This window comes from Halichoerus grypus, unplaced genomic scaffold, assembly GCF_964656455.1.
Source record: "Halichoerus grypus unplaced genomic scaffold, mHalGry1.hap1.1 HAP1_SCAFFOLD_162, whole genome shotgun sequence".
In the NCBI taxonomy this organism is placed as follows: domain Eukaryota; kingdom Metazoa; phylum Chordata; class Mammalia; order Carnivora; family Phocidae; genus Halichoerus; species Halichoerus grypus.
In genome coordinates, this window is record NW_027555089.1 from 1 (window position 1) to 26190 (window position 26190).

The following is a 26190-nucleotide window of genomic DNA, read 5'->3' on the forward strand; positions in this document are numbered from 1 at the left end:
GAAGGGAGGCCGAAGGGGAAAGAAAAGGCAAAGAAAAAAGCCTACAGCACCCGGTATTCCCAGGCGGTCTCCCATCCAAGTACTAACCAGGCCCGACCCTGCTTAGCTTCCGAGATCAGACGAGATCGGGCGCGTTCAGGGTGGTATGGCCGTAGACGTGTGCGGCTGCCGCTGGGCGCCCTAAGAGCCTGCTCTGCGCCTCCCGGGCCCAGCCGTGCCCCTCCTCAGCCCCCACCCGAACCCCGCCTGCCCTGCGCCTTGCACCTGCCTGCCTGCCAGCCGCCCAGGGGACGTGGCCCCTCCGGCGCCCCACAGTCGTGGAAGTCCGGGCGCTCTCCCTGCCGGGGACTCTCCAGTCCCGGGGGGCCGCCGCCGCCACCGCCGCCGCCGCCGCCGCCGCCACCGCCGCCTCCTGGCTACCGAGATGGCAAAGGGAGGCGTCGGGGCGCCGTGGGCGCGGCCCCTGAGGTGTTTTCCGCGCCCCCCGCCCCAGCGCCCCACCCGTCGCCCTAGGGCAAGCCAGGCCGGCCACCAGGCCTTTCTGCCTCTCCACCCCGCCTGGCTCCAAGCCAACCCGGAGCCACCGGCGCCCCCAGGGACCCTCCTCATCAGCCCAACCCCGTCGCCCTTCCTCCGCCACCCTTCCCCTGCCCACCCACCGACAAGAGGACCCGACTGAGGGACACGAGAAGCCGGCTGGCATAGACAGACGCACAGACACACGGGGAAAGACAGAGGCACGGACGGAGGGAGATGTAGACAGAGAGGAAGAGACAGACACAGAGGGAGACACAGACAGAGTATCCAACACACACACCCGCTCTGGCCCCAAGACAGACAGACGCGGACCCTGACCTGGATGCGGACAGGGACAGAGCCACAGGTGCACACCACAGAAACAGACACACACCACACACACACACACACACACACACACACACACACACACACACACAGGAAGAGACTGTGTTGGCTAGGCAGCTAGCCCTCGGGAGGCTGGTCGTGCTTGGGTGGGCTTTGGGCGCCGAGGAGCCCCCTCGGGGCCGAGGACGCGCAGCCAAGGCCTCAGGAGACCCGCCCTGCTCCCGTTCCCGCCCAGGACCCACTCTGGGCCTGGGGGCGTGCGGGCGATTCCTCCTCTGCTCTCGTCCTTTATTTGGGGGGCCGCTTTGGGGCGTGGTGCAGGGCGCCCCCCTCCCGCCGCCTTGCCCAGCGAGCGAGCCTCGCTGTGCGCTTCGCTGTTGCGGGGAGACTGAGCACGGACTCGGGTGCCAACGGGTGGTCCCGGGTGCCAACGGGGGAGGCCCCGGGCGACCGGCCATCTTGTGTCCTGCCCACACGGAGCGGGGACCCCCGGCCTGGGGGCAAAGGGACGGTGTTCCGCGGGAAGGAAGGGAATGCCCGCGCGCGTGGGAGCGCAGCCCAGGGCTGCTGGGGACAAGGTGGAGGCGGGCCCAGGCCTAAGGCGGGGCCGGTTGCCCGGTGCGCTTGTGCACTCGGGGCGGCCCAAGGGAATGGCTAGGGGCTCCGGGGATGAGGGCCCGAGGCGCAGGACCTTGGGAGGGCACGCCTGCCCGAGACGGGGTGCCGTCCCGCCCGCGCTGCCCCCGCCCCAACCCCGCGGGCGGTCCTCGCCGCCCTCCCCCTTTCCCTCCCTCCGAAGCCGCCGCCTCCGCCCACCCAGCCCGCCCCCACCTCCCCCAGCCCGCCCCTCTGGATCGGCTGTGCGTGGGCGTGGTGGCTGTGAGGTGGAAGGCCTGGGGGCTGCCTGCCGGTGCAGCGGGCACAAGCTGCGAGACAGGGACCCTCGGTGCGGTGCGCGGGTGGCGAGGGGCCGGGGGGCACGGGGCGTCTGGAGGACGCCTTGTTGGGCAAGGGGCGGTGGGGGGCGGTGGCGGCAAAGGGAGAGGAAGGGAGGCCGAAGCGGAAAGAAAAGGCAAAGAAAAAAGCCTACAGCACCCGGTATTCCCAGGCGGTCTCCCGTCCAAGTACTAACCAGGCCCGACCCTGCTTAGCTTCCGAGATCAGACGAGATCGGGCGCGTTCAGGGTGGTATGGCCGTAGACGTGTGCGGCTGCCGCTGGGCGCCCTAAGAGCCTGCTCTGCGCCTCCCGGCCGCAGCCGTGCCCCTCCTCAGCCCCCAACCGCCCCACGCCTGCCCTGTGCCTTGCACCTGCCTGCCTGCCAAACCGCCCAGAGGACGTGGCGCCTCCAGCGCCCCGCACTCGCGGAAGTCCGAGCGCTCTCATGGCCGGATACTCTCCAGACCCGGGGGCCGCCGCCGCCGCCGCCGTCGCAGCCACCGCCGCCTGGCTCCCGAGATGGCCAAGGGGAGCGTCGGGGCGCGGGGGGCGTGGCCCGCGCGGTGTTCTCCGCGCCCCCCCCACCCCAGGCGCCCCACCCGCCGCCCTAGGGCAAGCGAGGCCCGCCACCAGGCCGTTCCGCCTCTCCACCCCGCCTGGCTCCAAGCCAACCCGGAGCCACCGGCGGCCCCAGGGACCCTCCTCATCAGCCCAACCCCGTCGCCCTTCCTCCGCCACCCTTCCCCTGCCCACCCACCGACAAGAGGACCCGACTGAGGGACACGAGAAGCCGGCTGGCATAGACAGACGCACAGACACACGGGGAAAGACAGAGGCACGGACGGAGGGAGATGCAGACAGAGAGGAAGAGACAGACACAGAGGGAGACACAGACAGAGTATCCAACACACACACCCGCTCTGGCCCCAAGACAGACAGACGCGGAAGCTGACCTGGATGCGGACAGGGACAGAGCCACAGGTGCACACCACAGAAACAGACACACACACCACACACACACACACACACACACACACACACAGGAAGAGACTGTGTTGGCTAGGCAGCTAGCCCTCGGGAGGCTGGTCGTGCTTGGGTGGGCTTTGGGCGCCGAGGAGCCCCTCGGGGCGAGGATGCGCAGCCAAGGCGTCACGAGACCCGCTCTGCTCCCGTTCCCGCCCAGGACCCACTCTGGTCCTGGGGGCATGTGGGCGATTCCTCCTCTGCCCTCGTCCTTTATTTGGGGGGCTGCTTTGGGGCGTGGTGCAGGGCGCCCCCCTCTCCCCGTCTTGCTGAGCGAGCGAGCCTCGCTCTTCGCTTCACTGTTGCAGGGAGACTAAGCACGGATTCTGGTGCCAACGGGTGGTCCCGGGTGCCAACGGGGGAGGCCCCGGGCGACCGGCCATCTTGTGTCCTGCCCACCCGGAGCGGGGACCCCCGGCACGGGGGCAAAGGGACGGTGTTCCAAGGGAAGGAAGGGAATGCCCGCGGGTGGGAGCGCAGCCCAGGGCTGCTGGGGACAAGGTGGAGGCGGGCCCAGGCCTATGCCTAAGGTGGGGCCAGTTGCCCAGTGCGGTTGTGCACTCCGGGCGGCCCAGTGGAATGGCTAGGGGATCTGGGGACGAGGGCCCGAGGCGCAGGACCATGGGAGGACACGCCTGCCCAGAGCGGGTGCCGTCCGGCCCGCGCTGGCCCCGCCCCATCCGTGCCAGGGTCATCGCCGCCCTCCCGCTTTCCCTCCCTCCGAAGGCGTCGCCTTCGCCCACCCAGCCCGCCCCCATCGACCCCCAGCCCGCCCCTCTGGATCCGGTGTGCGTGGGCGTGGTGGCTTGGAGGCGGAAGGGCTGGCTGGAGACCGCCTGCCCGTGCAGGGGGCCCCTGCTGCGGGCCAGGGACTCGCGGTGCGGTGCGCGGCTGGCGAGGGGCCGGGGGGCACGGGGCGTTTGGAGGAAGCCTTGTTGGGCAAGGGGGTGGGGTGCTGTGGCGGTAAAGGTATGGGAAGGGAGGCCGAAGGGGAAAGAAAAGGCAAAGAAAAAAGCCTACAGCACCCGGTATTCCCAGGCGGTCTCCCATCCAAGTACTAACCAGGCCCGACCCTGCTTAGCTTCCGAGATCAGACGAGATCGGGCGCGTTCAGGGTGGTATGGCCGTAGACGTGTGCGGCTGCCGCTGGGCGCCCTAAGAGCCTGCTCTGCGCCTCCCGGGCCCAGCCGTGCCCCTCCTCAGCCCCCACCCGAACCCCGCCTGCCCTGCGCCTTGCACCTGCCTGCCTGCCAGCCGCCCAGGGGACGTGGCCCCTCCGGCGCCCCACAGTCGTGGAAGTCCGGGCGCTCTCCCTGCCGGGGACTCTCCAGTCCCGGGGGGCCGCCGCCGCCACCGCCGCCGCCGCCGCCGCCGCCACCGCCGCCTCCTGGCTACCGAGATGGCAAAGGGAGGCGTCGGGGCGCCGTGGGCGCGGCCCCTGAGGTGTTTTCCGCGCCCCCCGCCCCAGCGCCCCACCCGTCGCCCTAGGGCAAGCCAGGCCGGCCACCAGGCCTTTCTGCCTCTCCACCCCGCCTGGCTCCAAGCCAACCCGGAGCCACCGGCGCCCCCAGGGACCCTCCTCATCAGCCCAACCCCGTCGCCCTTCCTCCGCCACCCTTCCCCTGCCCACCCACCGACAAGAGGACCCGACTGAGGGACACGAGAAGCCGGCTGGCATAGACAGACGCACAGACACACGGGGAAAGACAGAGGCACGGACGGAGGGAGATGTAGACAGAGAGGAAGAGACAGACACAGAGGGAGACACAGACAGAGTATCCAACACACACACCCGCTCTGGCCCCAAGACAGACAGACGCGGACCCTGACCTGGATGCGGACAGGGACAGAGCCACAGGTGCACACCACAGAAACAGACACACACCACACACACACACACACACACACACACACACACACACACACACAGGAAGAGACTGTGTTGGCTAGGCAGCTAGCCCTCGGGAGGCTGGTCGTGCTTGGGTGGGCTTTGGGCGCCGAGGAGCCCCCTCGGGGCCGAGGACGCGCAGCCAAGGCCTCAGGAGACCCGCCCTGCTCCCGTTCCCGCCCAGGACCCACTCTGGGCCTGGGGGCGTGCGGGCGATTCCTCCTCTGCTCTCGTCCTTTATTTGGGGGGCCGCTTTGGGGCGTGGTGCAGGGCGCCCCCCTCCCGCCGCCTTGCCCAGCGAGCGAGCCTCGCTGTGCGCTTCGCTGTTGCGGGGAGACTGAGCACGGACTCGGGTGCCAACGGGTGGTCCCGGGTGCCAACGGGGGAGGCCCCGGGCGACCGGCCATCTTGTGTCCTGCCCACACGGAGCGGGGACCCCCGGCCTGGGGGCAAAGGGACGGTGTTCCGCGGGAAGGAAGGGAATGCCCGCGCGCGTGGGAGCGCAGCCCAGGGCTGCTGGGGACAAGGTGGAGGCGGGCCCAGGCCTAAGGCGGGGCCGGTTGCCCGGTGCGCTTGTGCACTCGGGGCGGCCCAAGGGAATGGCTAGGGGCTCCGGGGATGAGGGCCCGAGGCGCAGGACCTTGGGAGGGCACGCCTGCCCGAGACGGGGTGCCGTCCCGCCCGCGCTGCCCCCGCCCCAACCCCGCGGGCGGTCCTCGCCGCCCTCCCCCTTTCCCTCCCTCCGAAGCCGCCGCCTCCGCCCACCCAGCCCGCCCCCACCTCCCCCAGCCCGCCCCTCTGGATCGGCTGTGCGTGGGCGTGGTGGCTGTGAGGTGGAAGGCCTGGGGGCTGCCTGCCGGTGCAGCGGGCACAAGCTGCGAGACAGGGACCCTCGGTGCGGTGCGCGGGTGGCGAGGGGCCGGGGGGCACGGGGCGTCTGGAGGACGCCTTGTTGGGCAAGGGGCGGTGGGGGGCGGTGGCGGCAAAGGGAGAGGAAGGGAGGCCGAAGCGGAAAGAAAAGGCAAAGAAAAAAGCCTACAGCACCCGGTATTCCCAGGCGGTCTCCCATCCAAGTACTAACCAGGCCCGACCCTGCTTAGCTTCCGAGATCAGACGAGATCGGGCGCGTTCAGGGTGGTATGGCCGTAGACGTGTGCGGCTGCCGCTGGGCGCCCTAAGAGCCTGCTCTGCGCCTCCCGGCCGCAGCCGTGCCCCTCCTCAGCCCCCAACCGCCCCACGCCTGCCCTGTGCCTTGCACCTGCCTGCCTGCCAAACCGCCCAGAGGACGTGGCGCCTCCAGCGCCCCGCACTCGCGGAAGTCCGAGCGCTCTCATGGCCGGATACTCTCCAGACCCGGGGGCCGCCGCCGCCGCCGCCGTCGCAGCCACCGCCGCCTGGCTCCCGAGATGGCCAAGGGGAGCGTCGGGGCGCGGGGGGCGTGGCCCGCGCGGTGTTCTCCGCGCCCCCCCCACCCCAGGCGCCCCACCCGCCGCCCTAGGGCAAGCGAGGCCCGCCACCAGGCCGTTCCGCCTCTCCACCCCGCCTGGCTCCAAGCCAACCCGGAGCCACCGGCGGCCCCAGGGACCCTCCTCATCAGCCCAACCCCGTCGCCCTTCCTCCGCCACCCTTCCCCTGCCCACCCACCGACAAGAGGACCCGACTGAGGGACACGAGAAGCCGGCTGGCATAGACAGACGCACAGACACACGGGGAAAGACAGAGGCACGGACGGAGGGAGATGCAGACAGAGAGGAAGAGACAGACACAGAGGGAGACACAGACAGAGTATCCAACACACACACCCGCTCTGGCCCCAAGACAGACAGACGCGGAAGCTGACCTGGATGCGGACAGGGACAGAGCCACAGGTGCACACCACAGAAACAGACACACACACCACACACACACACACACACACACACACACACACACAGGAAGAGACTGTGTTGGCTAGGCAGCTAGCCCTCGGGAGGCTGGTCGTGCTTGGGTGGGCTTTGGGCGCCGAGGAGCCCCTCGGGGCGAGGATGCGCAGCCAAGGCGTCACGAGACCCGCTCTGCTCCCGTTCCCGCCCTGGACCCACTCTGGTCCTGGGGGCATGTGGGCGATTCCTCCTCTGCCCTCGTCCTTTATTTGGGGGGCTGCTTTGGGGCGTGGTGCAGGGCGCCCCCCTCTCCCCGTCTTGCTGAGCGAGCGAGCCTCGCTCTTCGCTTCACTGTTGCAGGGAGACTAAGCACGGATTCTGGTGCCAACGGGTGGTCCCGGGTGCCAACGGGGGAGGCCCCGGGCGACCGGCCATCTTGTGTCCTGCCCACCCGGAGCGGGGACCCCCGGCACGGGGGCAAAGGGACGGTGTTCCAAGGGAAGGAAGGGAATGCCCGCGGGTGGGAGCGCAGCCCAGGGCTGCTGGGGACAAGGTGGAGGCGGGCCCAGGCCTATGCCTAAGGTGGGGCCAGTTGCCCAGTGCGGTTGTGCACTCCGGGCGGCCCAGTGGAATGGCTAGGGGATCTGGGGACGAGGGCCCGAGGCGCAGGACCATGGGAGGACACGCCTGCCCAGAGCGGGTGCCGTCCGGCCCGCGCTGGCCCCGCCCCATCCGTGCCAGGGTCATCGCCGCCCTCCCGCTTTCCCTCCCTCCGAAGGCGTCGCCTTCGCCCACCCAGCCCGCCCCCATCGACCCCCAGCCCGCCCCTCTGGATCCGGTGTGCGTGGGCGTGGTGGCTTGGAGGCGGAAGGGCTGGCTGGAGACCGCCTGCCCGTGCAGGGGGCCCCTGCTGCGGGCCAGGGACTCGCGGTGCGGTGCGCGGCTGGCGAGGGGCCGGGGGGCACGGGGCGTTTGGAGGAAGCCTTGTTGGGCAAGGGGGTGGGGTGCTGTGGCGGTAAAGGTATGGGAAGGGAGGCCGAAGGGGAAAGAAAAGGCAAAGAAAAAAGCCTACAGCACCCGGTATTCCCAGGCGGTCTCCCATCCAAGTACTAACCAGGCCCGACCCTGCTTAGCTTCCGAGATCAGACGAGATCGGGCGCGTTCAGGGTGGTATGGCCGTAGACGTGTGCGGCTGCCGCTGGGCGCCCTAAGAGCCTGCTCTGCGCCTCCCGGGCCCAGCCGTGCCCCTCCTCAGCCCCCACCCGAACCCCGCCTGCCCTGCGCCTTGCACCTGCCTGCCTGCCAGCCGCCCAGGGGACGTGGCCCCTCCGGCGCCCCACAGTCGTGGAAGTCCGGGCGCTCTCCCTGCCGGGGACTCTCCAGTCCCGGGGGGCCGCCGCCGCCACCGCCGCCGCCGCCGCCGCCGCCACCGCCGCCTCCTGGCTACCGAGATGGCAAAGGGAGGCGTCGGGGCGCCGTGGGCGCGGCCCCTGAGGTGTTTTCCGCGCCCCCCGCCCCAGCGCCCCACCCGTCGCCCTAGGGCAAGCCAGGCCGGCCACCAGGCCTTTCTGCCTCTCCACCCCGCCTGGCTCCAAGCCAACCCGGAGCCACCGGCGCCCCCAGGGACCCTCCTCATCAGCCCAACCCCGTCGCCCTTCCTCCGCCACCCTTCCCCTGCCCACCCACCGACAAGAGGACCCGACTGAGGGACACGAGAAGCCGGCTGGCATAGACAGACGCACAGACACACGGGGAAAGACAGAGGCACGGACGGAGGGAGATGTAGACAGAGAGGAAGAGACAGACACAGAGGGAGACACAGACAGAGTATCCAACACACACACCCGCTCTGGCCCCAAGACAGACAGACGCGGACCCTGACCTGGATGCGGACAGGGACAGAGCCACAGGTGCACACCACAGAAACAGACACACACCACACACACACACACACACACACACACACACACACACACACACACAGGAAGAGACTGTGTTGGCTAGGCAGCTAGCCCTCGGGAGGCTGGTCGTGCTTGGGTGGGCTTTGGGCGCCGAGGAGCCCCCTCGGGGCCGAGGACGCGCAGCCAAGGCCTCAGGAGACCCGCCCTGCTCCCGTTCCCGCCCAGGACCCACTCTGGGCCTGGGGGCGTGCGGGCGATTCCTCCTCTGCTCTCGTCCTTTATTTGGGGGGCCGCTTTGGGGCGTGGTGCAGGGCGCCCCCCTCCCGCCGCCTTGCCCAGCGAGCGAGCCTCGCTGTGCGCTTCGCTGTTGCGGGGAGACTGAGCACGGACTCGGGTGCCAACGGGTGGTCCCGGGTGCCAACGGGGGAGGCCCCGGGCGACCGGCCATCTTGTGTCCTGCCCACACGGAGCGGGGACCCCCGGCCTGGGGGCAAAGGGACGGTGTTCCGCGGGAAGGAAGGGAATGCCCGCGCGCGTGGGAGCGCAGCCCAGGGCTGCTGGGGACAAGGTGGAGGCGGGCCCAGGCCTAAGGCGGGGCCGGTTGCCCGGTGCGCTTGTGCACTCGGGGCGGCCCAAGGGAATGGCTAGGGGCTCCGGGGATGAGGGCCCGAGGCGCAGGACCTTGGGAGGGCACGCCTGCCCGAGACGGGGTGCCGTCCCGCCCGCGCTGCCCCCGCCCCAACCCCGCGGGCGGTCCTCGCCGCCCTCCCCCTTTCCCTCCCTCCGAAGCCGCCGCCTCCGCCCACCCAGCCCGCCCCCACCTCCCCCAGCCCGCCCCTCTGGATCGGCTGTGCGTGGGCGTGGTGGCTGTGAGGTGGAAGGCCTGGGGGCTGCCTGCCGGTGCAGCGGGCACAAGCTGCGAGACAGGGACCCTCGGTGCGGTGCGCGGGTGGCGAGGGGCCGGGGGGCACGGGGCGTCTGGAGGACGCCTTGTTGGGCAAGGGGCGGTGGGGGGCGGTGGCGGCAAAGGGAGAGGAAGGGAGGCCGAAGCGGAAAGAAAAGGCAAAGAAAAAAGCCTACAGCACCCGGTATTCCCAGGCGGTCTCCCATCCAAGTACTAACCAGGCCCGACCCTGCTTAGCTTCCGAGATCAGACGAGATCGGGCGCGTTCAGGGTGGTATGGCCGTAGACGTGTGCGGCTGCCGCTGGGCGCCCTAAGAGCCTGCTCTGCGCCTCCCGGCCGCAGCCGTGCCCCTCCTCAGCCCCCAACCGCCCCACGCCTGCCCTGTGCCTTGCACCTGCCTGCCTGCCAAACCGCCCAGAGGACGTGGCGCCTCCAGCGCCCCGCACTCGCGGAAGTCCGAGCGCTCTCATGGCCGGATACTCTCCAGACCCGGGGGCCGCCGCCGCCGCCGCCGTCGCAGCCACCGCCGCCTGGCTCCCGAGATGGCCAAGGGGAGCGTCGGGGCGCGGGGGGCGTGGCCCGCGCGGTGTTCTCCGCGCCCCCCCCACCCCAGGCGCCCCACCCGCCGCCCTAGGGCAAGCGAGGCCCGCCACCAGGCCGTTCCGCCTCTCCACCCCGCCTGGCTCCAAGCCAACCCGGAGCCACCGGCGGCCCCAGGGACCCTCCTCATCAGCCCAACCCCGTCGCCCTTCCTCCGCCACCCTTCCCCTGCCCACCCACCGACAAGAGGACCCGACTGAGGGACACGAGAAGCCGGCTGGCATAGACAGACGCACAGACACACGGGGAAAGACAGAGGCACGGACGGAGGGAGATGCAGACAGAGAGGAAGAGACAGACACAGAGGGAGACACAGACAGAGTATCCAACACACACACCCGCTCTGGCCCCAAGACAGACAGACGCGGAAGCTGACCTGGATGCGGACAGGGACAGAGCCACAGGTGCACACCACAGAAACAGACACACACACCACACACACACACACACACACACACACACACACAGGAAGAGACTGTGTTGGCTAGGCAGCTAGCCCTCGGGAGGCTGGTCGTGCTTGGGTGGGCTTTGGGCGCCGAGGAGCCCCTCGGGGCGAGGATGCGCAGCCAAGGCGTCACGAGACCCGCTCTGCTCCCGTTCCCGCCCAGGACCCACTCTGGTCCTGGGGGCATGTGGGCGATTCCTCCTCTGCCCTCGTCCTTTATTTGGGGGGCTGCTTTGGGGCGTGGTGCAGGGCGCCCCCCTCTCCCCGTCTTGCTGAGCGAGCGAGCCTCGCTCTTCGCTTCACTGTTGCAGGGAGACTAAGCACGGATTCTGGTGCCAACGGGTGGTCCCGGGTGCCAACGGGGGAGGCCCCGGGCGACCGGCCATCTTGTGTCCTGCCCACCCGGAGCGGGGACCCCCGGCACGGGGGCAAAGGGACGGTGTTCCAAGGGAAGGAAGGGAATGCCCGCGGGTGGGAGCGCAGCCCAGGGCTGCTGGGGACAAGGTGGAGGCGGGCCCAGGCCTATGCCTAAGGTGGGGCCAGTTGCCCAGTGCGGTTGTGCACTCCGGGCGGCCCAGTGGAATGGCTAGGGGATCTGGGGACGAGGGCCCGAGGCGCAGGACCATGGGAGGACACGCCTGCCCAGAGCGGGTGCCGTCCGGCCCGCGCTGGCCCCGCCCCATCCGTGCCAGGGTCATCGCCGCCCTCCCGCTTTCCCTCCCTCCGAAGGCGTCGCCTTCGCCCACCCAGCCCGCCCCCATCGACCCCCAGCCCGCCCCTCTGGATCCGGTGTGCGTGGGCGTGGTGGCTTGGAGGCGGAAGGGCTGGCTGGAGACCGCCTGCCCGTGCAGGGGGCCCCTGCTGCGGGCCAGGGACTCGCGGTGCGGTGCGCGGCTGGCGAGGGGCCGGGGGGCACGGGGCGTTTGGAGGAAGCCTTGTTGGGCAAGGGGGTGGGGTGCTGTGGCGGTAAAGGTATGGGAAGGGAGGCCGAAGGGGAAAGAAAAGGCAAAGAAAAAAGCCTACAGCACCCGGTATTCCCAGGCGGTCTCCCATCCAAGTACTAACCAGGCCCGACCCTGCTTAGCTTCCGAGATCAGACGAGATCGGGCGCGTTCAGGGTGGTATGGCCGTAGACGTGTGCGGCTGCCGCTGGGCGCCCTAAGAGCCTGCTCTGCGCCTCCCGGGCCCAGCCGTGCCCCTCCTCAGCCCCCACCCGAACCCCGCCTGCCCTGCGCCTTGCACCTGCCTGCCTGCCAGCCGCCCAGGGGACGTGGCCCCTCCGGCGCCCCACAGTCGTGGAAGTCCGGGCGCTCTCCCTGCCGGGGACTCTCCAGTCCCGGGGGGCCGCCGCCGCCACCGCCGCCGCCGCCGCCGCCACCGCCGCCTCCTGGCTACCGAGATGGCAAAGGGAGGCGTCGGGGCGCCGTGGGCGCGGCCCCTGAGGTGTTTTCCGCGCCCCCCGCCCCAGCGCCCCACCCGTCGCCCTAGGGCAAGCCAGGCCGGCCACCAGGCCTTTCTGCCTCTCCACCCCGCCTGGCTCCAAGCCAACCCGGAGCCACCGGCGCCCCCAGGGACCCTCCTCATCAGCCCAACCCCGTCGCCCTTCCTCCGCCACCCTTCCCCTGCCCACCCACCGACAAGAGGACCCGACTGAGGGACACGAGAAGCCGGCTGGCATAGACAGACGCACAGACACACGGGGAAAGACAGAGGCACGGACGGAGGGAGATGTAGACAGAGAGGAAGAGACAGACACAGAGGGAGACACAGACAGAGTATCCAACACACACACCCGCTCTGGCCCCAAGACAGACAGACGCGGACCCTGACCTGGATGCGGACAGGGACAGAGCCACAGGTGCACACCACAGAAACAGACACACACCACACACACACACACACACACACACACACACACACACACACACACACAGGAAGAGACTGTGTTGGCTAGGCAGCTAGCCCTCGGGAGGCTGGTCGTGCTTGGGTGGGCTTTGGGCGCCGAGGAGCCCCCTCGGGGCCGAGGACGCGCAGCCAAGGCCTCAGGAGACCCGCCCTGCTCCCGTTCCCGCCCAGGACCCACTCTGGGCCTGGGGGCGTGCGGGCGATTCCTCCTCTGCTCTCGTCCTTTATTTGGGGGGCCGCTTTGGGGCGTGGTGCAGGGCGCCCCCCTCCCGCCGCCTTGCCCAGCGAGCGAGCCTCGCTGTGCGCTTCGCTGTTGCGGGGAGACTGAGCACGGACTCGGGTGCCAACGGGTGGTCCCGGGTGCCAACGGGGGAGGCCCCGGGCGACCGGCCATCTTGTGTCCTGCCCACACGGAGCGGGGACCCCCGGCCTGGGGGCAAAGGGACGGTGTTCCGCGGGAAGGAAGGGAATGCCCGCGCGCGTGGGAGCGCAGCCCAGGGCTGCTGGGGACAAGGTGGAGGCGGGCCCAGGCCTAAGGCGGGGCCGGTTGCCCGGTGCGCTTGTGCACTCGGGGCGGCCCAAGGGAATGGCTAGGGGCTCCGGGGATGAGGGCCCGAGGCGCAGGACCTTGGGAGGGCACGCCTGCCCGAGACGGGGTGCCGTCCCGCCCGCGCTGCCCCCGCCCCAACCCCGCGGGCGGTCCTCGCCGCCCTCCCCCTTTCCCTCCCTCCGAAGCCGCCGCCTCCGCCCACCCAGCCCGCCCCCACCTCCCCCAGCCCGCCCCTCTGGATCGGCTGTGCGTGGGCGTGGTGGCTGTGAGGTGGAAGGCCTGGGGGCTGCCTGCCGGTGCAGCGGGCACAAGCTGCGAGACAGGGACCCTCGGTGCGGTGCGCGGGTGGCGAGGGGCCGGGGGGCACGGGGCGTCTGGAGGACGCCTTGTTGGGCAAGGGGCGGTGGGGGGCGGTGGCGGCAAAGGGAGAGGAAGGGAGGCCGAAGCGGAAAGAAAAGGCAAAGAAAAAAGCCTACAGCACCCGGTATTCCCAGGCGGTCTCCCATCCAAGTACTAACCAGGCCCGACCCTGCTTAGCTTCCGAGATCAGACGAGATCGGGCGCGTTCAGGGTGGTATGGCCGTAGACGTGTGCGGCTGCCGCTGGGCGCCCTAAGAGCCTGCTCTGCGCCTCCCGGCCGCAGCCGTGCCCCTCCTCAGCCCCCAACCGCCCCACGCCTGCCCTGTGCCTTGCACCTGCCTGCCTGCCAAACCGCCCAGAGGACGTGGCGCCTCCAGCGCCCCGCACTCGCGGAAGTCCGAGCGCTCTCATGGCCGGATACTCTCCAGACCCGGGGGCCGCCGCCGCCGCCGCCGTCGCAGCCACCGCCGCCTGGCTCCCGAGATGGCCAAGGGGAGCGTCGGGGCGCGGGGGGCGTGGCCCGCGCGGTGTTCTCCGCGCCCCCCCCACCCCAGGCGCCCCACCCGCCGCCCTAGGGCAAGCGAGGCCCGCCACCAGGCCGTTCCGCCTCTCCACCCCGCCTGGCTCCAAGCCAACCCGGAGCCACCGGCGGCCCCAGGGACCCTCCTCATCAGCCCAACCCCGTCGCCCTTCCTCCGCCACCCTTCCCCTGCCCACCCACCGACAAGAGGACCCGACTGAGGGACACGAGAAGCCGGCTGGCATAGACAGACGCACAGACACACGGGGAAAGACAGAGGCACGGACGGAGGGAGATGCAGACAGAGAGGAAGAGACAGACACAGAGGGAGACACAGACAGAGTATCCAACACACACACCCGCTCTGGCCCCAAGACAGACAGACGCGGAAGCTGACCTGGATGCGGACAGGGACAGAGCCACAGGTGCACACCACAGAAACAGACACACACACCACACACACACACACACACACACACACACACACACAGGAAGAGACTGTGTTGGCTAGGCAGCTAGCCCTCGGGAGGCTGGTCGTGCTTGGGTGGGCTTTGGGCGCCGAGGAGCCCCTCGGGGCGAGGATGCGCAGCCAAGGCGTCACGAGACCCGCTCTGCTCCCGTTCCCGCCCTGGACCCACTCTGGTCCTGGGGGCATGTGGGCGATTCCTCCTCTGCCCTCGTCCTTTATTTGGGGGGCTGCTTTGGGGCGTGGTGCAGGGCGCCCCCCTCTCCCCGTCTTGCTGAGCGAGCGAGCCTCGCTCTTCGCTTCACTGTTGCAGGGAGACTAAGCACGGATTCTGGTGCCAACGGGTGGTCCCGGGTGCCAACGGGGGAGGCCCCGGGCGACCGGCCATCTTGTGTCCTGCCCACCCGGAGCGGGGACCCCCGGCACGGGGGCAAAGGGACGGTGTTCCAAGGGAAGGAAGGGAATGCCCGCGGGTGGGAGCGCAGCCCAGGGCTGCTGGGGACAAGGTGGAGGCGGGCCCAGGCCTATGCCTAAGGTGGGGCCAGTTGCCCAGTGCGGTTGTGCACTCCGGGCGGCCCAGTGGAATGGCTAGGGGATCTGGGGACGAGGGCCCGAGGCGCAGGACCATGGGAGGACACGCCTGCCCAGAGCGGGTGCCGTCCGGCCCGCGCTGGCCCCGCCCCATCCGTGCCAGGGTCATCGCCGCCCTCCCGCTTTCCCTCCCTCCGAAGGCGTCGCCTTCGCCCACCCAGCCCGCCCCCATCGACCCCCAGCCCGCCCCTCTGGATCCGGTGTGCGTGGGCGTGGTGGCTTGGAGGCGGAAGGGCTGGCTGGAGACCGCCTGCCCGTGCAGGGGGCCCCTGCTGCGGGCCAGGGACTCGCGGTGCGGTGCGCGGCTGGCGAGGGGCCGGGGGGCACGGGGCGTTTGGAGGAAGCCTTGTTGGGCAAGGGGGTGGGGTGCTGTGGCGGTAAAGGTATGGGAAGGGAGGCCGAAGGGGAAAGAAAAGGCAAAGAAAAAAGCCTACAGCACCCGGTATTCCCAGGCGGTCTCCCATCCAAGTACTAACCAGGCCCGACCCTGCTTAGCTTCCGAGATCAGACGAGATCGGGCGCGTTCAGGGTGGTATGGCCGTAGACGTGTGCGGCTGCCGCTGGGCGCCCTAAGAGCCTGCTCTGCGCCTCCCGGGCCCAGCCGTGCCCCTCCTCAGCCCCCACCCGAACCCCGCCTGCCCTGCGCCTTGCACCTGCCTGCCTGCCAGCCGCCCAGGGGACGTGGCCCCTCCGGCGCCCCACAGTCGTGGAAGTCCGGGCGCTCTCCCTGCCGGGGACTCTCCAGTCCCGGGGGGCCGCCGCCGCCACCGCCGCCGCCGCCGCCGCCGCCACCGCCGCCTCCTGGCTACCGAGATGGCAAAGGGAGGCGTCGGGGCGCCGTGGGCGCGGCCCCTGAGGTGTTTTCCGCGCCCCCCGCCCCAGCGCCCCACCCGTCGCCCTAGGGCAAGCCAGGCCGGCCACCAGGCCTTTCTGCCTCTCCACCCCGCCTGGCTCCAAGCCAACCCGGAGCCACCGGCGCCCCCAGGGACCCTCCTCATCAGCCCAACCCCGTCGCCCTTCCTCCGCCACCCTTCCCCTGCCCACCCACCGACAAGAGGACCCGACTGAGGGACACGAGAAGCCGGCTGGCATAGACAGACGCACAGACACACGGGGAAAGACAGAGGCACGGACGGAGGGAGATGTAGACAGAGAGGAAGAGACAGACACAGAGGGAGACACAGACAGAGTATCCAACACACACACCCGCTCTGGCCCCAAGACAGACAGACGCGGACCCTGACCTGGATGCGGACAGGGACAGAGCCACAGGTGCACACCACAGAAACAGACACACACCACACACACACACACACACACACACACACACACACACACACAGGAAGAGACTGTGTTGGCTAGGCAGCTAGCCCTCGGGAGGCTGGTCGTGCTTGGGTGGGCTTTGGGCGCCGAGGAGCCCCCTCGGGGCCGAGGACGCGCAGCCAAGGCCTCAGGAGACCCGCCCTGCTCCCGTTCCCGCCCAGGACCCACTCTGGGCCTGGGGGCGTGCGGGCGATTCCTCCTCTGCTCTCGTCCTTTATTTGGGGGGCCGCTTTGGGGCGTGGTGCAGGGCGCCCCCCTCCCGCCGCCTTGCCCAGCGAGCGAGCCTCGCTGTGCGCTTCGCTGTTGCGGGGAGACTGAGCACGGACTCGGGTGCCAACGGGTGGTCCCGGGTGCCAACGGGGGAGGCCCCGGGCGACCGGCCATCTTGTGTCCTGCCCACACGGAGCGGGGACCCCCGGCCTGGGGGCAAAGGGACGGTGTTCCGCGGGAAGGAAGGGAATGCCCGCGCGCGTGGGAGCGCAGCCCAGGGCTGCTGGGGACAAGGTGGAGGCGGGCCCAGGCCTAAGGCGGGGCCGGTTGCCCGGTGCGCTTGTGCACTCGGGGCGGCCCAAGGGAATGGCTAGGGGCTCCGGGGATGAGGGCCCGAGGCGCAGGACCTTGGGAGGGCACGCCTGCCCGAGACGGGGTGCCGTCCCGCCCGCGCTGCCCCCGCCCCAACCCCGCGGGCGGTCCTCGCCGCCCTCCCCCTTTCCCTCCCTCCGAAGCCGCCGCCTCCGCCCACCCAGCCCGCCCCCACCTCCCCCAGCCCGCCCCTCTGGATCGGCTGTGCGTGGGCGTGGTGGCTGTGAGGTGGAAGGCCTGGGGGCTGCCTGCCGGTGCAGCGGGCACAAGCTGCGAGACAGGGACCCTCGGTGCGGTGCGCGGGTGGCGAGGGGCCGGGGGGCACGGGGCGTCTGGAGGACGCCTTGTTGGGCAAGGGGCGGTGGGGGGCGGTGGCGGCAAAGGGAGAGGAAGGGAGGCCGAAGCGGAAAGAAAAGGCAAAGAAAAAAGCCTACAGCACCCGGTATTCCCAGGCGGTCTCCCATCCAAGTACTAACCAGGCCCGACCCTGCTTAGCTTCCGAGATCAGACGAGATCGGGCGCGTTCAGGGTGGTATGGCCGTAGACGTGTGCGGCTGCCGCTGGGCGCCCTAAGAGCCTGCTCTGCGCCTCCCGGCCGCAGCCGTGCCCCTCCTCAGCCCCCAACCGCCCCACGCCTGCCCTGTGCCTTGCACCTGCCTGCCTGCCAAACCGCCCAGAGGACGTGGCGCCTCCAGCGCCCCGCACTCGCGGAAGTCCGAGCGCTCTCATGGCCGGATACTCTCCAGACCCGGGGGCCGCCGCCGCCGCCGCCGTCGCAGCCACCGCCGCCTGGCTCCCGAGATGGCCAAGGGGAGCGTCGGGGCGCGGGGGGCGTGGCCCGCGCGGTGTTCTCCGCGCCCCCCCCACCCCAGGCGCCCCACCCGCCGCCCTAGGGCAAGCGAGGCCCGCCACCAGGCCGTTCCGCCTCTCCACCCCGCCTGGCTCCAAGCCAACCCGGAGCCACCGGCGGCCCCAGGGACCCTCCTCATCAGCCCAACCCCGTCGCCCTTCCTCCGCCACCCTTCCCCTGCCCACCCACCGACAAGAGGACCCGACTGAGGGACACGAGAAGCCGGCTGGCATAGACAGACGCACAGACACACGGGGAAAGACAGAGGCACGGACGGAGGGAGATGCAGACAGAGAGGAAGAGACAGACACAGAGGGAGACACAGACAGAGTATCCAACACACACACCCGCTCTGGCCCCAAGACAGACAGACGCGGAAGCTGACCTGGATGCGGACAGGGACAGAGCCACAGGTGCACACCACAGAAACAGACACACACACCACACACACACACACACACACACACACACACACAGGAAGAGACTGTGTTGGCTAGGCAGCTAGCCCTCGGGAGGCTGGTCGTGCTTGGGTGGGCTTTGGGCGCCGAGGAGCCCCTCGGGGCGAGGATGCGCAGCCAAGGCGTCACGAGACCCGCTCTGCTCCCGTTCCCGCCCAGGACCCACTCTGGTCCTGGGGGCATGTGGGCGATTCCTCCTCTGCCCTCGTCCTTTATTTGGGGGGCTGCTTTGGGGCGTGGTGCAGGGCGCCCCCCTCTCCCCGTCTTGCTGAGCGAGCGAGCCTCGCTCTTCGCTTCACTGTTGCAGGGAGACTAAGCACGGATTCTGGTGCCAACGGGTGGTCCCGGGTGCCAACGGGGGAGGCCCCGGGCGACCGGCCATCTTGTGTCCTGCCCACCCGGAGCGGGGACCCCCGGCACGGGGGCAAAGGGACGGTGTTCCAAGGGAAGGAAGGGAATGCCCGCGGGTGGGAGCGCAGCCCAGGGCTGCTGGGGACAAGGTGGAGGCGGGCCCAGGCCTATGCCTAAGGTGGGGCCAGTTGCCCAGTGCGGTTGTGCACTCCGGGCGGCCCAGTGGAATGGCTAGGGGATCTGGGGACGAGGGCCCGAGGCGCAGGACCATGGGAGGACACGCCTGCCCAGAGCGGGTGCCGTCCGGCCCGCGCTGGCCCCGCCCCATCCGTGCCAGGGTCATCGCCGCCCTCCCGCTTTCCCTCCCTCCGAAGGCGTCGCCTTCGCCCACCCAGCCCGCCCCCATCGACCCCCAGCCCGCCCCTCTGGATCCGGTGTGCGTGGGCGTGGTGGCTTGGAGGCGGAAGGGCTGGCTGGAGACCGCCTGCCCGTGCAGGGGGCCCCTGCTGCGGGCCAGGGACTCGCGGTGCGGTGCGCGGCTGGCGAGGGGCCGGGGGGCACGGGGCGTTTGGAGGAAGCCTTGTTGGGCAAGGGGGTGGGGTGCTGTGGCGGTAAAGGTATGGGAAGGGAGGCCGAAGGGGAAAGAAAAGGCAAAGAAAAAAGCCTACAGCACCCGGTATTCCCAGGCGGTCTCCCATCCAAGTACTAACCAGGCCCGACCCTGCTTAGCTTCCGAGATCAGACGAGATCGGGCGCGTTCAGGGTGGTATGGCCGTAGACGTGTGCGGCTGCCGCTGGGCGCCCTAAGAGCCTGCTCTGCGCCTCCCGGGCCCAGCCGTGCCCCTCCTCAGCCCCCACCCGAACCCCGCCTGCCCTGCGCCTTGCACCTGCCTGCCTGCCAGCCGCCCAGGGGACGTGGCCCCTCCGGCGCCCCACAGTCGTGGAAGTCCGGGCGCTCTCCCTGCCGGGGACTCTCCAGTCCCGGGGGGCCGCCGCCGCCACCGCCGCCGCCGCCGCCGCCGCCACCGCCGCCTCCTGGCTACCGAGATGGCAAAGGGAGGCGTCGGGGCGCCGTGGGCGCGGCCCCTGAGGTGTTTTCCGCGCCCCCCGCCCCAGCGCCCCACCCGTCGCCCTAGGGCAAGCCAGGCCGGCCACCAGGCCTTTCTGCCTCTCCACCCCGCCTGGCTCCAAGCCAACCCGGAGCCACCGGCGCCCCCAGGGACCCTCCTCATCAGCCCAACCCCGTCGCCCTTCCTCCGCCACCCTTCCCCTGCCCACCCACCGACAAGAGGACCCGACTGAGGGACACGAGAAGCCGGCTGGCATAGACAGACGCACAGACACACGGGGAAAGACAGAGGCACGGACGGAGGGAGATGTAGACAGAGAGGAAGAGACAGACACAGAGGGAGACACAGACAGAGTATCCAACACACACACCCGCTCTGGCCCCAAGACAGACAGACGCGGACCCTGACCTGGATGCGGACAGGGACAGAGCCACAGGTGCACACCACAGAAACAGACACACACCACACACACACACACACACACACACACACACACACACACACACACACAGGAAGAGACTGTGTTGGCTAGGCAGCTAGCCCTCGGGAGGCTGGTCGTGCTTGGGTGGGCTTTGGGCGCCGAGGAGCCCCCTCGGGGCCGAGGACGCGCAGCCAAGGCCTCAGGAGACCCGCCCTGCTCCCGTTCCCGCCCAGGACCCACTCTGGGCCTGGGGGCGTGCGGGCGATTCCTCCTCTGCTCTCGTCCTTTATTTGGGGGGCCGCTTTGGGGCGTGGTGCAGGGCGCCCCCCTCCCGCCGCCTTGCCCAGCGAGCGAGCCTCGCTGTGCGCTTCGCTGTTGCGGGGAGACTGAGCACGGACTCGGGTGCCAACGGGTGGTCCCGGGTGCCAACGGGGGAGGCCCCGGGCGACCGGCCATCTTGTGTCCTGCCCACACGGAGCGGGGACCCCCGGCCTGGGGGCAAAGGGACGGTGTTCCGCGGGAAGGAAGGGAATGCCCGCGCGCGTGGGAGCGCAGCCCAGGGCTGCTGGGGACAAGGTGGAGGCGGGCCCAGGCCTAAGGCGGGGCCGGTTGCCCGGTGCGCTTGTGCACTCGGGGCGGCCCAAGGGAATGGCTAGGGGCTCCGGGGATGAGGGCCCGAGGCGCAGGACCTTGGGAGGGCACGCCTGCCCGAGACGGGGTGCCGTCCCGCCCGCGCTGCCCCCGCCCCAACCCCGCGGGCGGTCCTCGCCGCCCTCCCCCTTTCCCTCCCTCCGAAGCCGCCGCCTCCGCCCACCCAGCCCGCCCCCACCTCCCCCAGCCCGCCCCTCTGGATCGGCTGTGCGTGGGCGTGGTGGCTGTGAGGTGGAAGGCCTGGGGGCTGCCTGCCGGTGCAGCGGGCACAAGCTGCGAGACAGGGACCCTCGGTGCGGTGCGCGGGTGGCGAGGGGCCGGGGGGCACGGGGCGTCTGGAGGACGCCTTGTTGGGCAAGGGGCGGTGGGGGGCGGTGGCGGCAAAGGGAGAGGAAGGGAGGCCGAAGCGGAAAGAAAAGGCAAAGAAAAAAGCCTACAGCACCCGGTATTCCCAGGCGGTCTCCCATCCAAGTACTAACCAGGCCCGACCCTGCTTAGCTTCCGAGATCAGACGAGATCGGGCGCGTTCAGGGTGGTATGGCCGTAGACGTGTGCGGCTGCCGCTGGGCGCCCTAAGAGCCTGCTCTGCGCCTCCCGGCCGCAGCCGTGCCCCTCCTCAGCCCCCAACCGCCCCACGCCTGCCCTGTGCCTTGCACCTGCCTGCCTGCCAAACCGCCCAGAGGACGTGGCGCCTCCAGCGCCCCGCACTCGCGGAAGTCCGAGCGCTCTCATGGCCGGATACTCTCCAGACCCGGGGGCCGCCGCCGCCGCCGCCGTCGCAGCCACCGCCGCCTGGCTCCCGAGATGGCCAAGGGGAGCGTCGGGGCGCGGGGGGCGTGGCCCGCGCGGTGTTCTCCGCGCCCCCCCCACCCCAGGCGCCCCACCCGCCGCCCTAGGGCAAGCGAGGCCCGCCACCAGGCCGTTCCGCCTCTCCACCCCGCCTGGCTCCAAGCCAACCCGGAGCCACCGGCGGCCCCAGGGACCCTCCTCATCAGCCCAACCCCGTCGCCCTTCCTCCGCCACCCTTCCCCTGCCCACCCACCGACAAGAGGACCCGACTGAGGGACACGAGAAGCCGGCTGGCATAGACAGACGCACAGACACACGGGGAAAGACAGAGGCACGGACGGAGGGAGATGCAGACAGAGAGGAAGAGACAGACACAGAGGGAGACACAGACAGAGTATCCAACACACACACCCGCTCTGGCCCCAAGACAGACAGACGCGGAAGCTGACCTGGATGCGGACAGGGACAGAGCCACAGGTGCACACCACAGAAACAGACACACACACCACACACACACACACACACACACACACACACACAGGAAGAGACTGTGTTGGCTAGGCAGCTAGCCCTCGGGAGGCTGGTCGTGCTTGGGTGGGCTTTGGGCGCCGAGGAGCCCCTCGGGGCGAGGATGCGCAGCCAAGGCGTCACGAGACCCGCTCTGCTCCCGTTCCCGCCCAGGACCCACTCTGGTCCTGGGGGCATGTGGGCGATTCCTCCTCTGCCCTCGTCCTTTATTTGGGGGGCTGCTTTGGGGCGTGGTGCAGGGCGCCCCCCTCTCCCCGTCTTGCTGAGCGAGCGAGCCTCGCTCTTCGCTTCACTGTTGCAGGGAGACTAAGCACGGATTCTGGTGCCAACGGGTGGTCCCGGGTGCCAACGGGGGAGGCCCCGGGCGACCGGCCATCTTGTGTCCTGCCCACCCGGAGCGGGGACCCCCGGCACGGGGGCAAAGGGACGGTGTTCCAAGGGAAGGAAGGGAATGCCCGCGGGTGGGAGCGCAGCCCAGGGCTGCTGGGGACAAGGTGGAGGCGGGCCCAGGCCTATGCCTAAGGTGGGGCCAGTTGCCCAGTGCGGTTGTGCACTCCGGGCGGCCCAGTGGAATGGCTAGGGGATCTGGGGACGAGGGCCCGAGGCGCAGGACCATGGGAGGACACGCCTGCCCAGAGCGGGTGCCGTCCGGCCCGCGCTGGCCCCGCCCCATCCGTGCCAGGGTCATCGCCGCCCTCCCGCTTTCCCTCCCTCCGAAGGCGTCGCCTTCGCCCACCCAGCCCGCCCCCATCGACCCCCAGCCCGCCCCTCTGGATCCGGTGTGCGTGGGCGTGGTGGCTTGGAGGCGGAAGGGCTGGCTGGAGACCGCCTGCCCGTGCAGGGGGCCCCTGCTGCGGGCCAGGGACTCGCGGTGCGGTGCGCGGCTGGCGAGGGGCCGGGGGGCACGGGGCGTTTGGAGGAAGCCTTGTTGGGCAAGGGGGTGGGGTGCTGTGGCGGTAAAGGTATGGGAAGGGAGGCCGAAGGGGAAAGAAAAGGCAAAGAAAAAAGCCTACAGCACCCGGTATTCCCAGGCGGTCTCCCATCCAAGTACTAACCAGGCCCGACCCTGCTTAGCTTCCGAGATCAGACGAGATCGGGCGCGTTCAGGGTGGTATGGCCGTAGACGTGTGCGGCTGCCGCTGGGCGCCCTAAGAGCCTGCTCTGCGCCTCCCGGGCCCAGCCGTGCCCCTCCTCAGCCCCCACCCGAACCCCGCCTGCCCTGCGCCTTGCACCTGCCTGCCTGCCAGCCGCCCAGGGGACGTGGCCCCTCCGGCGCCCCACAGTCGTGGAAGTCCGGGCGCTCTCCCTGCCGGGGACTCTCCAGTCCCGGGGGGCCGCCGCCGCCACCGCCGCCGCCGCCGCCGCCGCCACCGCCGCCTCCTGGCTACCGAGATGGCAAAGGGAGGCGTCGGGGCGCCGTGGGCGCGGCCCCTGAGGTGTTTTCCGCGCCCCCCGCCCCAGCGCCCCACCCGTCGCCCTAGGGCAAGCCAGGCCGGCCACCAGGCCTTTCTGCCTCTCCACCCCGCCTGGCTCCAAGCCAACCCGGAGCCACCGGCGCCCCCAGGGACCCTCCTCATCAGCCCAACCCCGTCGCCCTTCCTCCGCCACCCTTCCCCTGCCCACCCACCGACAAGAGGACCCGACTGAGGGACACGAGAAGCCGGCTGGCATAGACAGACGCACAGACACACGGGGAAAGACAGAGGCACGGACGGAGGGAGATGTAGACAGAGAGGAAGAGACAGACACAGAGGGAGACACAGACAGAGTATCCAACACACACACCCGCTCTGGCCCCAAGACAGACAGACGCGGACCCTGACCTGGATGCGGACAGGGACAGAGCCACAGGTGCACACCACAGAAACAGACACACACCACACACACACACACACACACACACACACACACACACACACACACACACAGGAAGAGACTGTGTTGGCTAGGCAGCTAGCCCTCGGGAGGCTGGTCGTGCTTGGGTGGGCTTTGGGCGCCGAGGAGCCCCCTCGGGGCCGAGGACGCGCAGCCAAGGCCTCAGGAGACCCGCCCTGCTCCCGTTCCCGCCCAGGACCCACTCTGGGCCTGGGGGCGTGCGGGCGATTCCTCCTCTGCTCTCGTCCTTTATTTGGGGGGCCGCTTTGGGGCGTGGTGCAGGGCGCCCCCCTCCCGCCGCCTTGCCCAGCGAGCGAGCCTCGCTGTGCGCTTCGCTGTTGCGGGGAGACTGAGCACGGACTCGGGTGCCAACGGGTGGTCCCGGGTGCCAACGGGGGAGGCCCCGGGCGACCGGCCATCTTGTGTCCTGCCCACACGGAGCGGGGACCCCCGGCCTGGGGGCAAAGGGACGGTGTTCCGCGGGAAGGAAGGGAATGCCCGCGCGCGTGGGAGCGCAGCCCAGGGCTGCTGGGGACAAGGTGGAGGCGGGCCCAGGCCTAAGGCGGGGCCGGTTGCCCGGTGCGCTTGTGCACTCGGGGCGGCCCAAGGGAATGGCTAGGGGCTCCGGGGATGAGGGCCCGAGGCGCAGGACCTTGGGAGGGCACGCCTGCCCGAGACGGGGTGCCGTCCCGCCCGCGCTGCCCCCGCCCCAACCCCGCGGGCGGTCCTCGCCGCCCTCCCCCTTTCCCTCCCTCCGAAGCCGCCGCCTCCGCCCACCCAGCCCGCCCCCACCTCCCCCAGCCCGCCCCTCTGGATCGGCTGTGCGTGGGCGTGGTGGCTGTGAGGTGGAAGGCCTGGGGGCTGCCTGCCGGTGCAGCGGGCACAAGCTGCGAGACAGGGACCCTCGGTGCGGTGCGCGGGTGGCGAGGGGCCGGGGGGCACGGGGCGTCTGGAGGACGCCTTGTTGGGCAAGGGGCGGTGGGGGGCGGTGGCGGCAAAGGGAGAGGAAGGGAGGCCGAAGCGGAAAGAAAAGGCAAAGAAAAAAGCCTACAGCACCCGGTATTCCCAGGCGGTCTCCCATCCAAGTACTAACCAGGCCCGACCCTGCTTAGCTTCCGAGATCAGACGAGATCGGGCGCGTTCAGGGTGGTATGGCCGTAGACGTGTGCGGCTGCCGCTGGGCGCCCTAAGAGCCTGCTCTGCGCCTCCCGGCCGCAGCCGTGCCCCTCCTCAGCCCCCAACCGCCCCACGCCTGCCCTGTGCCTTGCACCTGCCTGCCTGCCAAACCGCCCAGAGGACGTGGCGCCTCCAGCGCCCCGCACTCGCGGAAGTCCGAGCGCTCTCATGGCCGGATACTCTCCAGACCCGGGGGCCGCCGCCGCCGCCGCCGTCGCAGCCACCGCCGCCTGGCTCCCGAGATGGCCAAGGGGAGCGTCGGGGCGCGGGGGGCGTGGCCCGCGCGGTGTTCTCCGCGCCCCCCCCACCCCAGGCGCCCCACCCGCCGCCCTAGGGCAAGCGAGGCCCGCCACCAGGCCGTTCCGCCTCTCCACCCCGCCTGGCTCCAAGCCAACCCGGAGCCACCGGCGGCCCCAGGGACCCTCCTCATCAGCCCAACCCCGTCGCCCTTCCTCCGCCACCCTTCCCCTGCCCACCCACCGACAAGAGGACCCGACTGAGGGACACGAGAAGCCGGCTGGCATAGACAGACGCACAGACACACGGGGAAAGACAGAGGCACGGACGGAGGGAGATGCAGACAGAGAGGAAGAGACAGACACAGAGGGAGACACAGACAGAGTATCCAACACACACACCCGCTCTGGCCCCAAGACAGACAGACGCGGAAGCTGACCTGGATGCGGACAGGGACAGAGCCACAGGTGCACACCACAGAAACAGACACACACACCACACACACACACACACACACACACACACACACAGGAAGAGACTGTGTTGGCTAGGCAGCTAGCCCTCGGGAGGCTGGTCGTGCTTGGGTGGGCTTTGGGCGCCGAGGAGCCCCTCGGGGCGAGGATGCGCAGCCAAGGCGTCACGAGACCCGCTCTGCTCCCGTTCCCGCCCAGGACCCACTCTGGTCCTGGGGGCATGTGGGCGATTCCTCCTCTGCCCTCGTCCTTTATTTGGGGGGCTGCTTTGGGGCGTGGTGCAGGGCGCCCCCCTCTCCCCGTCTTGCTGAGCGAGCGAGCCTCGCTCTTCGCTTCACTGTTGCAGGGAGACTAAGCACGGATTCTGGTGCCAACGGGTGGTCCCGGGTGCCAACGGGGGAGGCCCCGGGCGACCGGCCATCTTGTGTCCTGCCCACCCGGAGCGGGGACCCCCGGCACGGGGGCAAAGGGACGGTGTTCCAAGGGAAGGAAGGGAATGCCCGCGGGTGGGAGCGCAGCCCAGGGCTGCTGGGGACAAGGTGGAGGCGGGCCCAGGCCTATGCCTAAGGTGGGGCCAGTTGCCCAGTG

General features: G+C 70.3%; 14 non-coding genes across 14 annotated transcripts; all 14 read right to left on the bottom strand.

Annotated features, from left to right (window-relative positions):
• Positions 1–38: 38 nt before the first annotated feature.
• Positions 39–157, bottom strand: LOC144380753 (5S ribosomal RNA). Its single transcript, XR_013444955.1, has one exon. It is a non-coding gene; the product is annotated as a 5S ribosomal RNA (ribosomal RNA).
• Positions 158–1947: 1790 nt separating this feature from the next.
• LOC144380774 (5S ribosomal RNA) lies at positions 1948–2066 on the bottom strand. The gene has a single exon (XR_013444976.1). It is a non-coding gene; the product is annotated as a 5S ribosomal RNA (ribosomal RNA).
• A 1772-nt stretch (positions 2067–3838) lies between these two features.
• On the bottom strand, positions 3839–3957 carry LOC144380764 (5S ribosomal RNA). Its single transcript, XR_013444966.1, has one exon. It is a non-coding gene; the product is annotated as a 5S ribosomal RNA (ribosomal RNA).
• A 1788-nt stretch (positions 3958–5745) lies between these two features.
• Positions 5746–5864, bottom strand: LOC144380775 (5S ribosomal RNA). Its single transcript, XR_013444977.1, has one exon. It is a non-coding gene; the product is annotated as a 5S ribosomal RNA (ribosomal RNA).
• A 1776-nt stretch (positions 5865–7640) lies between these two features.
• On the bottom strand, positions 7641–7759 carry LOC144380776 (5S ribosomal RNA). Its single transcript, XR_013444978.1, has one exon. It is a non-coding gene; the product is annotated as a 5S ribosomal RNA (ribosomal RNA).
• A 1790-nt stretch (positions 7760–9549) lies between these two features.
• Positions 9550–9668, bottom strand: LOC144380777 (5S ribosomal RNA). The gene has a single exon (XR_013444979.1). It is a non-coding gene; the product is annotated as a 5S ribosomal RNA (ribosomal RNA).
• Positions 9669–11442: 1774 nt separating this feature from the next.
• LOC144380754 (5S ribosomal RNA) lies at positions 11443–11561 on the bottom strand. The gene has a single exon (XR_013444956.1). It is a non-coding gene; the product is annotated as a 5S ribosomal RNA (ribosomal RNA).
• A 1789-nt stretch (positions 11562–13350) lies between these two features.
• LOC144380755 (5S ribosomal RNA) lies at positions 13351–13469 on the bottom strand. Its single transcript, XR_013444957.1, has one exon. It is a non-coding gene; the product is annotated as a 5S ribosomal RNA (ribosomal RNA).
• A 1776-nt stretch (positions 13470–15245) lies between these two features.
• LOC144380756 (5S ribosomal RNA) lies at positions 15246–15364 on the bottom strand. The gene has a single exon (XR_013444958.1). It is a non-coding gene; the product is annotated as a 5S ribosomal RNA (ribosomal RNA).
• Positions 15365–17150: 1786 nt separating this feature from the next.
• On the bottom strand, positions 17151–17269 carry LOC144380757 (5S ribosomal RNA). The gene has a single exon (XR_013444959.1). It is a non-coding gene; the product is annotated as a 5S ribosomal RNA (ribosomal RNA).
• A 1774-nt stretch (positions 17270–19043) lies between these two features.
• LOC144380758 (5S ribosomal RNA) lies at positions 19044–19162 on the bottom strand. The gene has a single exon (XR_013444960.1). It is a non-coding gene; the product is annotated as a 5S ribosomal RNA (ribosomal RNA).
• Positions 19163–20954: 1792 nt separating this feature from the next.
• Positions 20955–21073, bottom strand: LOC144380759 (5S ribosomal RNA). Its single transcript, XR_013444961.1, has one exon. It is a non-coding gene; the product is annotated as a 5S ribosomal RNA (ribosomal RNA).
• Positions 21074–22847: 1774 nt separating this feature from the next.
• On the bottom strand, positions 22848–22966 carry LOC144380760 (5S ribosomal RNA). The gene has a single exon (XR_013444962.1). It is a non-coding gene; the product is annotated as a 5S ribosomal RNA (ribosomal RNA).
• Positions 22967–24760: 1794 nt separating this feature from the next.
• LOC144380761 (5S ribosomal RNA) lies at positions 24761–24879 on the bottom strand. The gene has a single exon (XR_013444963.1). It is a non-coding gene; the product is annotated as a 5S ribosomal RNA (ribosomal RNA).
• Positions 24880–26190: the final 1311 nt, after the last annotated feature.